Raw genomic sequence first — 9194 nt, forward strand, 5'->3', positions numbered from 1 at the left:
CAGGAAAATTAAATAAAATCCTACATCTCTTTTAATGTAGTTCAATATCTGCATAGCTTTAGTTCCCTCTTTTATGTTTCTCTGGTGAATTTTGAGTCATTTTATGTTACATGCATGTTACCTAACATTAACTTTGAGCCCTAAACATAGCAGTTTAGCTTAAAATACCTATTAATAAATATATAGAGATGAATTTTCATTTATATATACATATATATCTTGATATAAATACATAAATATACTTCACAGAGTGTTGTATAAAAATTTTTACTAAAAGTGCTAGAGCATGTTTTGCTATCTTGTTGATACAATTTTTTAAAGTAAAATCAATGATTTAGGAAAAAAGTGTGGTCCATAAGAGCTTCATATATTCCTCAGAGTGTGTGTGTGGAAATAGAGAAGACCTAATTGTATACGGTTTTCTATGTCTATTTCAGACAGAACTAGTCTAGATAGAAATCACAGATTGCTCTGTATTCTTACAAAACCCCCTAACAACGAATGTACCAATCTGGTTTAAAAGTAAATAACTTTAGTTATATCTTGAAGAAGAGCTATAATCATTGTTTATTAATTATAAAAGGAAGTGGATATACATTTACAGAGTTTCTTACTTTTTTAAAAAACATAGGCGCCATAAATACTGGCTTTATTTTTTATGCTCAGCATACTCAGTTCCTCGACAGCTTGACGCACATAGTGTCCAATCATCGTAGGGCACTTACAAAAATGTTGCACCTGGGACACGGAGGAGTGAGGAGGGCAAAGGTCAACACAGGGCCTTAATAAGCATTGACTAAACAGACTTTAGACTCAGTGAAAAGTCCAGACGACCCCCGCAGCGTCATCTTACAGCCCTGATTTTCCTCTTTTCAACATGTAGTATAATCCATAAATACAAGCAAATCACTAGCAGCTTAGTCTTTGGTTTGGTTTTTATCTTCCCCCCTCTTCACAGAGATTTGAAAAATTAACCCCTTTCTGTCCTCAGACTAGCCAAGGAATGAATTTCTTCCTAGTCACTGTTGTCAGCTTAAATCGTTAACTCCTTTCAGGGCAAGAGGCACTCTTAAAAGTGGCTCATAATGGCCAGAGTGAGTGTTTTATTTTCTCCCAGTGTATTTTGAATAATGTCCTGGTAGATGACTAAGAGTAACAAGGCCTTCGAAGAATTGCACAAATCAGTGAAATATATCTCTTTTGTGAACTCTTCTACAGCAGTAAGCTTAAATTAATACTTAAAACCTGAATCGGAATTTCTGTTTACTCCTGGTTTCTTGATACACCAGAAGTTACATTTCCATATGGGACTCTAGGTAATTTATACGTATGATGAAACTGTCTATAACCAACTTTTTGACTTCTACTCCTAACTTCAGATTATCTGGTACAATTTAAACACTCCTATTCTTGTTGACGTAGTCTTCTCTTTTCATACTTGTGCTATTTTTTCGAGTCCAACATTTGCTGAAGGAGAAGGGAGTCCATTTCAGTTAAAAAAAATAATTTCCTGGCAGGAAATACAACCAATCACACATCAGCATAAGGATGAATATAAGTCCAGTTCAAGGGCATGGGTGGACAGAAGCCTTCCACTCTGTAGTGGGCACACTCCATGAGCTAGAAGTGAGAGCTGCCCAGTTACACTGAGTGTCAGCGTGTTATCCCTTTACAACACTGCAGAATTTCAGAAGGCCAGAGGCATCTGCATCTGCCCCTTCATTTATCCTTTTGATGTCCTGTCTACCCTGTTAACCCCACTTCCTTTACAGTTAAAAATATAACATTACAACAACAACCAAAAAAAAAAAAAAAGAAAGAAAGAAAAAACCAGCTCTGTGTGTGAACCATATGCTGCATAATGAAGGGTGAGGCAAAACCCTAAAGAGTAATGGTAGAGAATGTAGCAAACTGCTGGGAAATGGGAACAGTTCACAAAGGTGCTACCGTCTGGAGAAAGGTCTGCTCAGGAGTATGAACACAGATACAAATGGTGCTCCCAGGAGAGCTAAAAGAGGCTTGGTTTCTGGGAGGATCTCTGTCTCTGGCTGATCAACACAGTCTTCCAGGGGAGGAAAGGGGATTTGGCGAGGGGCAGACATTTTGCACAGCTGCAGAACTTCCATAACTGATCATAATTTCTCCTGTGCTGTTCACCTAAAGAATCAGGATACTTGAAAACAGAGTAGCGGCAGATCTTAACAATGATCTGACACAGTTGAAAAATACCAAAACTCATTTCAAAGAAAAATAAAAGTGTCTTGTTTTATTTAATAATTGTCATCGTCTATGATCCTGCAGAATAAAGACCTGCCAATAGTTGTGGAATAACATGAAAAAGGAGAATATAGGAATAGTTAGGAGTTTTTAAACCTATTTAAACCTATCTGTTTTGAACATCATAGCTTCAACCATCTGAAATTATGATGCCAACATAATTTTAGTAAGTTTTCCCAAGATTCCATTAGCCATCACCTCCTATGTACAGAGTTAGATTAATTACTGATTAAAATCTATTGTTTTACATGTAAAGCTAATTATAAAGATGTATAATTCAATGCTATAGCCTCTATATTTTGTTGGACTTTTTAATGTATTTTACTAGATTTCATAAATTTTTGAATGTATTTTATTCACTTTGGGTAGGAGAACAGAATTGGCTAAAACATTGCCATATATTTATTTTTCTAATGGAATTTATAATTCATAAATTACTGGACAAATTATTAAATATGAAAGATAGTAATCGCCACAGATACTTAGCAGTATGATGAGAATTCTCATATTTTGATAGTGAAAATTAATTCTCAGAAAGATTGTATCAGATGATCTCAGAAATGTAAATTTTACCAGGTTCATAAAAAATTGACTTTTTTTGTCAGTAGCTTAAAACACACCTTCAAAGATGTGAGTCCATGCACAACCATAGTTCAAATTTTTTGTAATTTTGAAGGAAATAAATTCTAATTGACCTACTTATTCATAAGACTTGAATTTTTTCAAATGATTGCAGTCGTGTGGCTTTTGATGGGGCCTTGCATGTCTGACAACTACTAGATTCTCTTGAGATAAAAGGTTACCTGAAGAAGAATAAGCAAAAAATATCAAATCAGACATAATGTGGCTATGAAGCCACTTCGGTATGTTTCAATGACACATACTTAAATTGGAGTTTTTCTTGTCTCTCGTATGTTTTTAAAATATGTACCTTTGGTTCATGATTTCTTCTCTTTACTTGTCAACCTAACATCAGTATAAGGATAATATGTTTTGATTCGTCACATTCATTATTCTTAAAATAAATTTTTGAAAATGAAACATCTTTGACTCTTTGTAGTAAGAAATTTCTAAGATTATTATTTGAGTCAAGAATTGGTAAAAGAAAAAGACAACAAAACAACTGGAAACTTAGATGCCCACTTTCAACATATACACATTCTCTAACCGACACTGAATAGGTAGATTACCTTCTACTCTTGATACTATTTATCAGTTCAAGTCCACATAAGATCTCCAAAAGCAAATACTTTTCTTTATAAAATGGCTACACACATAATAAAAAAATAATTTTATAATCTGAATAGTTTCGTGGTATATTTTAAAAGCATACGTGTATTTCAACAATGATTAATTTAAGTGACAAAGAATATGAATGTAGTATCATCTTTCTTCCATCTTAATTCAACCATATGCCAATATTTTAATGTATTTTTAACGAATACATGGCTTACCAGCTAGTTAAGATTATGTAAAGTGAAGGATAACTTATTTTTTTAATTACTTGTGATGAAATAACAGAAACAACAACTCAAACAATTTTCGCTGGGGACTAATCTTGCAGCTATATTAATATTAGTAAAACTTAAATGCTTTCAGTCAGTTTAGATTGGCCAGTAACAGTAAAGCACAAAGACAAAACTGAGGCAGGGAGCCTCACAATGCCTCTACTGATTTCTCTACTGGCCCTTCCTCTGCACATGGTCAATTAGAATTGAAAATCCTGTGCTGATTTCATTCGCTGGAATTTTTAAGCAGGTCAGGAAGAAAGATGTTATTGAAAGGAAAAGTCTCATCTAAATAAGAAAGGAGCACGTGGCCATCTGGTCTTAGCTATATGGAGAAAAAGTTATTTCAGCTGAACTGCAGGCTTGATGTTGAAAAAGATGTGCCAAAAATCAACCCCAAATCTGTTTACGGTAAAATATCCCAAATGTTTCTTTTTAAACCTCCAAATATGCGATACACAGTTCATTTCCTATCTGTGATTCATGGGCCCATTTGACCCCAGCGCCTCACTGAGCTTGACTGGGATTCAGGCAGTGGAACATTCAATCACTTTTAGAATGCTTTTCCTTCCAGGGGTATCACCAGGACGGTGAATCCTTTGAAAACTGTGCAAATAACTTTGATAGTTTTCATTCAGATTTATTTTGAGTGTCATCTGCACGTAGGCTGGGAGAAATATAATTTGAGGCAATGAAGCAGCCAAACCAGTTTCCCTTCTTTTCTCACTGCAACTTGAGGTTCTTGCGCGTTCTCCGCACAGTCCTCAGACCCTACTCAATTTCAGGACTGTGACTAAAGGCTATGTTTTAAGAAACCAATCTCTCTTTTCATAGACAGAAATTATGAGTGTTGAGTCTTCTTTTAGAAATCATCTTCATACTGGTAAGAAACAGAGTTTGTTTGTTTTAACAACATTTGATTCTATTTGCTAAATTAGAGTTGTATCTTTTGATGTGGTAATAATATTTTTGAGATGAGATTTTTTTACAATAATTACATCAATACATTAAGTTATCCAGCATCTGAGTATACTAGGATAGACATAGTTAGTTGACATCTCCATCCAAGTTTCGTTATATTAAAATAGGTTAATATTCCAGAACATTTTCAAAACTCTTATTATATTACCAACAATTACATTGGGCCATAAGACTATATTCAAATGTACTCTATATATACTAAGTAAACCGTATGCACATATAAGATGTACACGGCCATAACATCAACATATGCTATGTAAGAGTATGCATTTTAGCCAAGTCTTTAAAAAATCAGATTAAAAATATTCTAATATACGAAACACAACAATCTTGATATATTCCTGACATAAGATATCCATTGGTTGTTTTTGTATATCTACTATGTTTGTTCTGCCATTTCAAATAAATCATCACCATTGTGTAAGAAGAATAAACTGTACTATAGCAAATTGTTCTCTCTCCGTTATGCTCTGAAAAACCATTTGTTCTTGAATTGGCGTTACGTAGTTCAACTATTTCAATCAAGTCCATTATCTTCTTGTCTTTGAAAGATGCCTTTTTAGTAACCTGTATCCCTAGTAGGCAATGTCATGTCTTTTTTCTAGAAAGTAGGTACAATTTAAATCCAACTATTTGTTCATTTTTTATGTTTGATAAAGTGATTATATAACTCTCCATTAGGCAAGAACTCCACTCTATGTAGTATGTAAAATTTACAGAGTCAGGCCCGAGAATTTCTCAAAAAGTTATTTATCAGTTTACAGTGGGGTCTTTCCCCACAGAATGTCACCTAACTTGCGTAGCTTGTTTTTTTCCAAGTACAAAATCTGTCAGTTCTGTAAGTTATATACTTTTCTCAACAATAGTTACATGAAACCCAAAAAGAACAAAATATTCTTGATTTGTTTAAAAACAATCACCCAATAAATTGGCAAACTGAATCTCATTATTTTGTGTGTTGACATATAAATAGTATGGTTCTATGCATACGATTTAAAAATACCTTCAAAATTAAACTTGACTTAGAATGTGAGAGTAAAGAAATAGAAGAGTCAATTGCAACATTTTAGAAATTATGTACCAAATGCTTGGTATAAGAAATGTAAATATACTGGTCATTCTATATTAATGAAGATTAAATTACATATCTAGACTCAGTAGTTAACAGGCAATATGTATGCACAGTGTTCTATGTTTACATATCAAATTTGGCACTATGGTTTAGTAAGAGTCTTAAACTTTGTTCTATTTGATTTAACTGAAGTACAGTACTGTGCTTCCATATGTACATTCATAAAAATCTGAGTGCTTGTTTCTTGAATGTCTATTTAGTTGTAAGACACATAAAGCAGATTTGAAAATAAATACAATGTATGAGTACACAAAAATTTTTAATTCAACCATGATCTAATCCAGAACATATCCCTATAAAAGCATATGAAATGAGTACCACTTCTAAGTCATTTTTATAAAATCATTCCTTCTCAAGGACTAAGTTAATAATAAAAATGATTTAATGGCTACAATATTTTAAGGAGCAAATAAGAAACACCAGGTTATAGTAAATATCAGTCTTAGCATTTTTATTCGAACGATTTCAAAATGCTCACCATTGCTACATGGTATTGATATCATTGAAATTCAGCCACCAATGAAATGTTCAACCAGCATATTAATAAGGCTTCCTAGAACCAGGAAACTCTGTCTGACTACATATATCTTGATAAATATACCCATGCTGCCTCATAAACACATCTTTAAGAAAGAGATAGCTACAAATAAAATAGTCCTTTCCTGTGGGTGTTGGTTAACCCCACAAACACATGAACTTCCTTTGGGCACACACCCAACAGACATTGACGATTAGGTGATTGAAAATGTTGCCCACAAAGACAAAATTTGATGTGATGACATCACCAGCTAACCTGGTATTTCTGTGATATAGTGATATAATTGCCCGGCTCAGTGTGTGTATCTTGAGTTTGTATGTGCGTGTGTGTGTATGCGCGCGTGTGTGTGTGTAAGAAAGAGAAAGAAATGCTTAAAGAACACCACCATCAGAAATGGTATATAATCTTCTGCAAGGTTTGCAAGAACCTTTCCACAGACCTTTTACTTTTTTCCAGATTCCACTCTGCTTAAGTTCATTCAAAAATGCATTCCCTGCACCAGCAAATGATGTTTTGTTCAGTTAGCATGCTGTTAATCCTAAAATATCCTGACGGGGGTCTGTTGAGATGAGATTTCTCCTCCAAATGAGGCATGTGCATCTGTAGAATATGGTGCAGGAGTTGCAGAATCCCTTGAGACCTGCCTTTGAACGGTTAAGATGTCTTGGTTTTAAAGGTAATGAAAGGGTTAAAAATCGAGGCTGTCTAGGGTAAGAGAAAGGGGATATTGTTGTCTTTAATCTTTCCGCAGTATGTGTAAGACTTCCATCCCGGATCTGCACATAGCAGTGGAATAGGCTCGGCATGCATTGCGTGCAAGCTCCTTGATTGTAGAAGGGGGAGAAAAAACCTGGCTGGAGTCCAGACAGGCTGGGGCTCTGTTGATCATTATGTCTAGCCTTCAGGTGTCTCAGCACACAGTGGGCGGCGGTGGGGGAGGTGTAGATAACAGGAGAGCAGACAAAGAAAAAAAAATGGTGTATTTGAAAAAGATTATGCGAAAATTTGTGTCCAAATCCTTCTTTAAAAAAATGAATCCTAACGTCTTGGACTTTTATAATTAGAACGCCGGCTCTGCCCTGGCAGCTGTCTTTAAGCCATAATTAGTTATGTCTGGAGCCTTTGAATAATTCCTTTCAATAATTGATGGAGTTAATATTCTCCTTTAAAAATGAGGACGGCAATGTTTTCTTACAAACTCTTTTTGTTGAAGGGTTTGCTGTTCAAAAAATCGCCATCAGTCATAATCGCAATGATTCGATTTGCTTTTTAATTTCTTATGAGACTTGACTTATAACTTTTTAAGGATTTGGATGATTCTAGAAGTAAAGGCATAATGCATTGCTAGATTACCTTAGCTGAATATAAAAAGAAAGCAGTAATATAGGAACATTCTCCTCCATTTGTTTCTAATTATTTTACAAATAATAATAATAAAAAAACTGGTTTGTATGTGGCTTCTGTTTGAAACTCCATCAAAAACCCTTACTATGAAGGGAAGTAACTTCGATGCTAACCATACCTTTTTGCCAGCTAGAAGAAGAATTCCCCGATTATTTTATTCTTTAAGCATTCTTCTATAAAGACGCTTCCGCATGCTTCCTCCCCACCCCCACATCCTCACTCCACCCTATTAGGAATTTAAAAAAAAAAAAAATCTTTATACATGGAAGGCTGGATCCTAAAGCACAAGGTTGTCTTTTCCTTCTGTCTTTCCACTGGCCACTCTCAGTCACCTTCACTTTGGCCGAGGCTTCTTATTTCACATTTTGTCCAGGAAAACACTGAAATCAGTTCAGTCTCCATCATTATAAAATTAAAACTGGTGGTTAAAAAATAAAAAAGAGAGCCCTGGCTTGAAGCCATTGTTGAGAATATAAGAGGTTTTGCCCCCAAGTGTCTTAGCAGTCTTCCATCGCTGATTATAATAACTGTCAGATGTCTGGAAAGTCTGCGGTGCCCTTGTCCGTGGAGTCAGCAAAGTTTGTGTTTTATTTTTCTTGGGGACAGATCAGATCTGATTCGACAGAAAGAGCGAAAGCAGGGGACTAAGTATATATGTGTGTGCCTTCATGTTTTCTTCTGAACAAAGCGGCACACTGGAGCAATGTTCCGGTGCGTAGCCTCCTGCAGCTACTCTTTGGAACGCCTGACTTTTATTTTTCATTCTTGATCTCTAACATCTTTAAGCATGCAACAATTGTCCCTGGAATATTTTCCTGCCTGTCGAAGACCTTTCGATAGCCACACAAAAGAGTACCCTATAAAATACCGCCAAATAGTTGATGCTTATGACATGAAACTAGTTTAATCAGTATACTTGATGGAAAGAAATGTATACTTACAATTTCAAAATGGTTATTGGCTTTAGTTCCATGTCCTCAGAGGCAGAGCAGAGGCTTTGGCCAGACTGTCCCCGATGCAGGTGCAGAATCCCAGTTTGCACTCCCGAGGAAGGTAGAAAAGTGCTTCGTAAAGTCACTGGGCACTCAGCTACTTGTGCTCAGGCATCCCTTGCTCGGTGGAAGCTGTACTATCTGCAGTTCTGAATTGAACTAAATTACAGCCCATGTGAAAGACAGGGGCTGAGAGTCATGTGAGAGATACACGGCTATCCTATTGGCCACAAAGACATAGCTTAGGCATTCTGCCTTTTCCACCATTGGTGAATAGTTAAAACTGAAAGCATCTAGATCCTCCTCTTGGGCTTATTTGTCCTTTATGTGTGGAAGAATGACTGTAGGATTTTACAGTGACA

At 35.5% G+C, this 9194-nt stretch overlaps 1 long non-coding RNA gene across 2 annotated transcripts in view; it reads right to left on the reverse strand.

The window, feature by feature from the left end:
• The window catches only part of LOC114009079 (uncharacterized), a 52201-nt gene extending 43237 nt beyond the window's left edge, over positions 1 to 8964 (reverse strand). For both annotated transcript variants that reach the window (XR_003550550.1, XR_003550549.1), the window contains exon 1: positions 8782 to 8964. This is a non-coding gene — a long non-coding RNA (uncharacterized LOC114009079). The remainder of the gene's footprint in view (positions 1 to 8781) is intronic.
• Positions 8965 to 9194: the final 230 nt, after the last annotated feature.

This window comes from Tupaia chinensis, unplaced genomic scaffold (assembly GCF_000334495.1).
Source record: "Tupaia chinensis unplaced genomic scaffold, TupChi_1.0 Scaffold000453_1, whole genome shotgun sequence".
Taxonomy (NCBI): domain Eukaryota; kingdom Metazoa; phylum Chordata; class Mammalia; order Scandentia; family Tupaiidae; genus Tupaia; species Tupaia belangeri.